Below are 9,100 nucleotides of genomic sequence, written 5' to 3'. Positions count from 1 at the left end.
ATAATAATCTGCCTTCCTGCTCTTACTCCCAAAGTGGATAACCTCACACTTATTCACATTAAACGCCATCTGCCAAGTATCTGCCCACTCACCCAGCCTATCCAAGTCACCCTGAATTCTCCTAACATCCTCATGACATGTCACACTGCCACCCAGCTTAGTATCATCAGCAAATTTGCTGATGTTATTTTCTATGCCTTCATCCAAATCGTTAATGTAAATGGTAAACAGCTGTGGTCCCAATACCGAGCCCTGTGACACCCCACTAGTCACCACCTGCCATTCCGAGAAACACCCATTCACCGCTACCCTTTGCTTTCTATCTGCCAACCAGTTTTCTATCCATGTCAATGCCTTCTCCCCGATGCCCTGAGCTTTGATTTAACCCACCAATCTTCTATGTGGGACCTTATCAAATGCCTTCTGAAAATCGAGGTACACTACATCCACTGGATCTCCCCCATCTAACTTCCTGGTTACATCCTCGAAAAACTCCAACAGATTAGTCAAGCATGATTTACCCTTGGTAAATCCATGCTGGCTCGGCCCAATCCTATCACTGATATCTAGATATGCCACTATTTCATCCTTAATAATGGACTCTAGCATCTTTCCCACCACCGATGTCAGGCTGACAGGTCAATAGTTCTTTGTTTTCTCCCTCCGTCCTTTCTTAAAAAGTGGGACAACATTAGCCATTCTCCAATCCTCAGGAACTGATCCTGAATCTAAGGAACATTGGAAAATGATTACCAATGCATCCGCAATTTCCAGGGCCACCTCCTTTAGTACCCTAGGATGCAGACCATCTGGACCTGGGGATTTGTCAGCCTTCAGTCCCATCAGTCTTCTCATCACCGTTTCCTTCCGAATGTCAACCTGTTTCATTTCCTCTGTTACCCTATGTCCTTGGCCCATCCATACATCTGGGAGATTGTTTGTGTCTTCCTTAGTGAAAACAGATCTAAAGTACTCATTAAATTCTTCTGCCATTTCTCTGTTTCCCATAACAATTTCACCCAATTCATTCTTCAAGGGCCCAACATTGTTCTTAACTATCTTCTTTCTCGTCACATACCTAAAAAAGCTTTTGCTATCTTCCTTTATATTCCTGGCTAGCTTGCGTTCGTACCTCATTTTTTCTCCCCATATTGTCTTTTTAGTTAAGTTCTGTTGTTCCTTAAAAACTTCCCAATCATCTGTCCTCCCACTCACCTTAGCTCTGTCATATTTTCTTTTTTTTAATGCTATGCAGTCTCTGACTTCCTTTGTCAACCACTGTGGCCCCTTTCCCCCCTTTGAATCCTTCCTTCTCTGGGGGATGAACTGATTTTGCACCTTGTGCATTATTCCCAAGAATACCTGCCATTGCTGTTCCACTGTCTTTTCTGCTAGGCTATCCGTCCAGTCAACTTTGGCCAGCTCCTCCCTCATGGCTCCATAGTTTCCCCTGTTCATCTGCAACACTGACACCTCCGAGCTGCCCTTATCCTTCTCAAATTGCAGATAAAAGCTTATCATATTGTGATCACTACCTCCTAATGGCTCCTTTACTGCGAGATCGCTTATCAAATCCTATTCATTACATAACACTAAATCCAGAATAGTCTTGTCCCTGGTCGGCTCTCGTACAAGTTGTTCCAAGAATGCATCCCGTAGGCACTCTACAAACTCCCTATCCTGTGGTCCAGCACCAACCTGATTCTCCCAGTTCACCTGCATGTTGAAATCCCCCATAACTACTGCGACATTACCTTTGCCACATGCCAATGTTAACTCCCTATTCAACTTGCACCCAATATCCATGCTACTGTTTGGTGGCCTGTAGACAACACCCATTTGGGTCCTTTTGCCCTTACTGTTCCTCAGTTCTATCCACACAGACTCTACTTCTCCTGACCCTATGTCTCCCCTTGCAAAGGACTGAATCTCATTCCTCACCAACAGGGCCACCCCACCCCCTCTGCCCACATTTCTGTCCCTACGATAGCATGTATACCCTTGTACATTCATTTCCCAGGTCTGATCTCCCTGCAGCCATGTCTCCGTTATCCCAACAACATCATAGTTACCCATTCGCATCTGGGCTTCAAGCTCATCCGCCTTATTCCTGACACTTCGTGCATTCAGATATAGAATTTTTAACCCATTTCTCCTCTCTCTGTTTGAATCGCTGCCTATTGTGGCTATACGCCCCTAGAATTTTGTTGTCCTTCCTACATTTACTTATTCTTTCAACACATTTAACTCCATGTTCCGTCAGACCATCCCTCTGTACACGAGTCCTCCTTATCACTTGTTCCGCCCCACCTTCCTCTACTACACACTTAATATTCCGGAACCGTGTAGTCCCCACCTGTCTTTTATTCTTCCTCTCGCTATCCTCTCTCACATTCTGGATCCCCGCCCCCTGCAAATTTAGTTTAAACCCCCCCAAGAAGTGCTAGCAAACTTTCCTGCAAGAATGTTAGTACCGCTCCAGTTCAGGTGTAAACCGTCCCTTCGGAACAGATCCCACCTTCCCTGGAACAAGGCCCAATTATCTACAAACCTGAAGCCCTCCCTCCTGCACCATCCTCTCAGCCACGTATTAATCTTTATAATCCTCCTGTTCCTTGCCTCACTCGCACGTGGCACAGGTAGCAATCCTGAGATTGTTACCCTGGAGGTCCTGCTCTTCAGCTTCACACCTAACTCCCTGAACTCCCTACGCAGGACCCCCTCACTCATCCTACCCACGTCATTGGTCCCTACATGGACCACAACACCTGGATTCTTGCCCTCCCTCTCGAGAATAACCTGCACCCGATCTGAGATGTCTCGGACCCCAGCACCAGGGAAGCAACATACCATCCGAGACTCCCGATCTTCCCCACAAAATCTCCTATCCGCCCCCCTGACTATAGAATCCCCTATCACTACCGCTCTCTTCTCTTCCCTCCTCCCCTTCCTAGTCGCGGGTCCAACCTCAGTGCCAGAGACAGGACCACTGCAGCTTGTTCCTGGTAGGTCACCCCCACCAACAGTATCCAAAATGGTATACTTATTTTTGATGGGAATGGCCACAGGGGTGCTCTTCTCTCTCTGTCTGCTCCCCCTGCCTCTCTTGACTGTCACCCATTTGCCTACCTCCTGTCTTTTCGGTGTGACTGCCTCCCGATAACTCTGCCTCTATCTCTATCTAACTCTATCTCTGCCTCTGCCTCCCGAATGATCCGTAGTTCATCCAGCTCCTGCTCCAATTCCCTAACTCGGTCTGATAGGAGCTGCAGCTGGATGCACCTATTGCAGGTGTGGTCATCAGGAACAACTGTGTTGACCCTGACCTCCCACATACTGCATACGGAGCACACCACTGCTCTAACTGTCTCCCCCATTACCTGATCCCAGATTAGTCAGAATAAATGAAAAGCAGGCTTCTTGCCGAAGTCCTCTTGTGCCGAAGCCCGCTGAGCCAAAGCCCAGCACTCTGCTCCTGCGCACTCCGCTGCCCGCACCGACGCTGCCCGCTCCTGAAAGTGGGTCGCTTTTTAAAGCCTGCGCTTGCCACTGATGTCACCCGCGCTTGCGCAGCTTTACCTTCCTCCTCAGGTATTCTCCAGGTAGGTCCGAGGGTCTCGGCCTACCTACAACGGCTGATCCTCCGATCTCCAGTCATATGTCAATCACGAGCACTCCTTACTCCCGCTCCGCTGCTCGCACCGACTGAGTACTTGCAAGAAAGTTTACTGAGTATACTTGCAAGAAAATGAATCTCAGGGTTGTATATGGTGACATAGATGTACCTTGATATTAAATTTACTTTGAACTACAAACATTGGTACCTCACACATTGCTAACATAGATAACAGCATCTTCTTTAGACCATTGGGTATATATCCTCCCTAATGTGCTTCAATATTTTGAGCATGTCTTGTTCCTGATACTGACATGCTCCAGAATATAAACCAACACTTCCCTTTTCTTGATACTGACATACTCCAGAAAATTAACAAATACCTCCCTTATCTCTCTCTGTGACCTTCATGTCTCCTCCCTGGTAAATATCAATGAGTTGTATTTATTTGGGATCTCATATCACCTAGCTCCATTGTCCTTCTGGTCCTTCTGGAGACCCATTGCTCCCTAATCTACCCTCTCATTTCTAATTCTTCCTATCCACCTCTTTTTAATTCTCTCTTATGTTGATATTTCCTATCTTAATATTTCTTTCTGTACCTGATTCGATATTTCTTCCTTCTTGATTCTTGTGCTGTTAATTTCATGGTCCATTAATCTGATTGGTTAAGCAGATACAAGCTGATTTCATGGATGCCTTTTGCTCACATTGCTATGTTAACAGCTTGCAATTCTAGACAAAAGGAAACTCATAAATTTGAACATGAAATGGCATTTCTAACTGATCACAGACACAGTACTGTCAGAGCAAAAATAAAACTAGCCAATTCTTTTTTAAAGGATTAAAACATTCTTTGGTTGTTTCCAAAAAATTCAAATATATTCAAGTGGTTGAGTGGCACTGTAGCGTGTTGGTTAGTGCAATGCCTTACAGTGTCAGTGACTTGGGTTCAATTCCCACCACTGTCTGTAAGGAGTTTGTACATTCTCCCTGTGTCCACGTGTATTTCCTCTGGGTGCTCCAGTTTCCTCCCACATCCCAAAGGTGTATAGGTGAGTAGGTTAATTGGACACATGGGTGTAATTTGGTGGCATGGGCTTGTTGGGCTAGAAGAGTCTGTTACCAATTTGTATCTCTAAATCAGGGGTTCCTAACCTGGGGTCCATGAATCCCTTGCTTAATGGTATTGGTCCATGATATTAAAAAGGTTGGGAACCCCTGCTCTAACTAAATGAAATAAATAAATAAATTTTGGAACAATGTTCAATGCCATATCCTGGGATCTGAGTAAGAATTGGCAGACCCTGATCCATACTAGCTGATGAATTCATCTTCTCCAAAAATAAAACATTGTCCACATCCAGTCTTCAGAAAAGCATCAGAAAAAAGGAGCAAGAGGTCAAAAAAAGCAGAGAAAATCACAGCAATACATGAGGCTTTTTGTAGCTTCATTAAAATAGGATGCAGTACATGATCACTGTGGAGAAAATGTCCAAGGCCATGCTCATCTTACGTTGAATCTACAATGAAGAAACTATTGAGTTGGTATGAAAGATCTGGTTGAGTGATTGCTACTTCTTTTGTACTTTGGTCACCCCATATCACCCCATCAACACACGTGACACTACTACAGCTCAGGACATCGGAGTTCAGAGTTCAATTCTGACGCCATCTGCAAGAGGTTGATACATCCTTCCTGCAAGCTTGAGGGTTTCCTCCGGCTGTTTCAGACTCCTCCCACAATAATGTACTGGTTAATAGGTTAATCAGTCATTATAAACTGTTCTGTGATTAGGCTACTGTTAAATAGGTGGGTTGCTGGGTGGTGTGGCTTGTTGTAACATTGAAGCAGGATCATGGGTTTGGTGAGTGAGACAGAAAACATTGACTGTGAAAAATTATATTAATATTTTACTTACAAACAGTAAAGATTTGACAAATCATTCATGTTCCCCCAAATTCCATTACAATGAGAGATGAACCCTAACTTTAGATTTCTGCAAAGGTGGAAACACCTTGACTGAAGATCTTCTGGGAAAAGCAAGTTACCTGAGTTCTTTGCTCCCTAGCCACAATTTGCCTGAAGCAGCTGATCTGACAGCAACACACTCCCCGTAGCCACCTTTGACCTGGTCGATGAGAAACAGTGGAGTGGAAGAGCTTCCATTTGTAGATTCCGTAAGCAACCAGGTAAATTTGTAAAATGATTTATTATTGTCACATGTACCAAGCCACTGTGAAAATATTGTCTTGCATACTGTTCATACAGATCAATTCATTACAACAGTGCATTGAGGAAGTACAAGGTAAAACAATATATCAGAGTACAGAATAAAGTGTTAACGTTAGAGAGAAAGTGCAGTGCAGGTAGTCAATAAAATGCAAGGTCACCACTTGGTAGATTGTGAGGTCAAGAGTCCATCTTATCATGCTAGTGATCTACTCAATAGTCTTACAACAGCAGGATAGAAAGCTGTCCTTGAGCCTGGCAGGACATTCTTTCAGTTTTTGTATCATTTACCCAATGTGAGAGGGAAGAAGGGAGAATGTCTAGGGTAGGTAGGGTCTTTGATTATGCTGGCTGCTTTACTGAGGCAGCGAGAAGTGCAGGCAGAATCCACGGAGGGGAGGCTGGTTTCTGTGATGCCCTGAACCATGTTTCAACTCTCGGCACTTTGTTGTGATAACGAACAGAGCAGATGCCATACCAACTAGGGTACCAAGCTGCTTGGTAGTATAGCGATTAATGCAATCACTCCACAGTGCCAGTGACCATCGATCGGGATTCGATTCCCACCACTGTCTGTAAGGAGTTTGCATGTTCTCCCTGTGACTGCATTGGATTCCTCCAGGTGCTCTGGTTTCCTCCCACATTGCAATGACCTATGAGTTAGGGTTAATGAACGGTGTGCATACCAAGTTGGCAATGGAAGCATTGCGATACCTGCAGGTTGCCCCCCCACGCTATTTTTGGACTGTGTTGGTCATTGATGCAAAATGACTCACTTTACTGTATATTTTGATTTACATGGGATAAATGCACCTAATTTTTATCTTTAAGCCAATCAGGATGCATTATATGGTGTACCTATAAAAATAGTTGAGGGTTAAAGCGGACATGTTAAAATTCTTCTGTCTTCTGAGGAACTAGTTGCATCAGTGTAGTTGAATTAGGACAGGCTATTGGTGATGTTCACGCTAAGGAATATGAGGCTCTCAACCCTCTCAACTTTGGCACCATTGATGTAAACAGGAGCATGTATACCACACCCTTTCCTGAAGTGAATGACTAGCTCTTCTGTTTTGCTGACCGAGGGAAAGCCTTGTTCTCAAGTTGAAATGGCTGCCACAATCACCAAACAGCTTGAATATATGTGTGATTTCACAAATATTAAAAATCACTCAGAAGTAATTAAAAAATATATGCTGTTAAAACATTTGGGAGCTAATCAAAGTAAACTTATCACCAAAAAACAGTTTAAACAAAAAAAAACTGAAGGAATCCCACTGAAGGGTTTTTGGCCTGAAATGTCAACTGTACAGTATTCATTCCAATAAATGCTGCCTGACCTGCTGAGTTCCTCCAGCACTTAGTGTGTGTTGCTTTGATTTCCAGCATCTTCAGATTTTCTCTTGTTTGTGACTGGAGGAACTCAACAGTTCAGGCAGCACCTGTAGAGGCAGAGGATTGGATGGCGTTTTTGGGTCGAGGCAGAGTCCTGTTGCAAATCTTGACACAAAGCTTCGACAATTCGTCTGCCTCCACGTATACTGCCTGACCTGCTGAGTCCCCCAGCAGATGATTTATTTTTTGATTTAAATGTTTCTGGGTGTTTTCTAGTGTCTTAACTCAACTTTCTGAAGAATTCTCAAACTTTTAAAAAATAGCTTTCGTTTTTGTTGTAGATCTCAGCAACTGCGGTCTCTTGTGTCATTTTGAAACTTGCGAATCTACCTCATAGCTGTTCTTCTTCTTCACACTGAATGAATTATTGGACTTAAATTATATTGATGTTGTTTAAGAAGACAGGTTCCCCAGCACTAATCCCACAATCTCTTTGCCCTCCTCATGTCAGGCAGAAGATACTGCACTATAAGAACAAGGACTGCTCGGCTGGGTAACAGTTTCTTCCTCCAGGTTGTGAAACTTCTGAACCACATTAGCTATGAGAGTGCCAGTGGCAGTATACTGTTATATATTTAATTATATGTCATAAATGCACTTTATGTCAACTTGTACATCTACGGAATAATTTTTTAATGTTAATATTATTGTTTCGGTGTTAGGGTGGAGATATGTTTCTACCAAAGGAGGTGAAGGGTTCTCCTTCCTTCTGCTAGTCTGCGGGTCACCTCTGAGCAAGGTTTAGCAGCAGTTTAACGCCTCCCTCCCCCACTGATCCAAGTCACACAAAGCCGTGTAAGCGTGTGGTGGACAGTCATATGAGTAGCTGGTACATATCACAAGTCATAGTTATGCAACCACTGACACCAGGCAGACAATCTTTGAAGAACACGGATAATGACTGGTGTCACCCATCTTGTAAAGACACTGCCCAGAAGAAAGCAATAGCAAAGCTCTTCTGTAGAAAGATTTGCCAAGAACAATCATGGTCATGAGACTATGGTCGCCTACATCATTTGACTCAGCACATAATAGTGATGATGATGATGAATATTATTGTATTAACATCATTTTATATGCTCTATGTCATATATAGTATTGGACTTGACAATGTGGAGTGGAGAGAAAATTTGTAAATCTGTTAGGAGCAAAGGATGTTGGAAATGGCAAGGGTGAACCACTGCGGGATGAGTGTGGGACAGACAGCAGATAAGGAGTACTGGGGAGCTGGGTGGCGCAGATACAAGCACACCCAGCCCTGAGATACCAGGTAAGGTCATTTGATTCCAAACAACTGGTTTATTGATCATTACAGAATGACTCTCTGGTGCTTCTCACTCCCTCCCATCTCCCTTTTCCCCCTTCCCAACCATGATCCTCATCTCCCTGCCCCCTTCCCACTCTCAGTCCACAACAGAGACCCAGCTTTATCATCACTCACATATGTCATGAAATTTGTTTTTTTTTTGAGGCAGTGCAATACATAAAACTTCTACAGTAGTGTGCAAAAGTCTTAGGCACCCTAGCTATATAAACAGTATGTATGTATTGTTTCTTGCATATTAGTTTCAGAGGAATGTTATTTTGTTTAGCTGTATACATGTGTATGGGGAATGACAATGAACTCGAACTAATGCTGGGAAGCTACAGGGTGTTAGCACTATGTTATTGGAGTCCAAGGAGATTCTAAGGAATGGTGGTCTTTGGAATTTTCAGGGAAAGATAGGTTAGAAGGCAGAGGGGGTGGTGTGGTCCTGTGTATAAGAAATAATATTAAATCATTAGAAAGGGATGACATAGAATCAGAAGCTGTAGAGTCTCTATGGGTTGAGTTAAAAAATGGCAAGGGTAAAAGG

The sequence above is a fragment of the Hemitrygon akajei genome, chromosome 16 (genome assembly GCF_048418815.1).
Source record: "Hemitrygon akajei chromosome 16, sHemAka1.3, whole genome shotgun sequence".
NCBI classification, from domain to species: Eukaryota; Metazoa; Chordata; class Chondrichthyes; order Myliobatiformes; family Dasyatidae; genus Hemitrygon; species Hemitrygon akajei.
Note: the sequence above shows the minus strand (reverse complement) of the source record.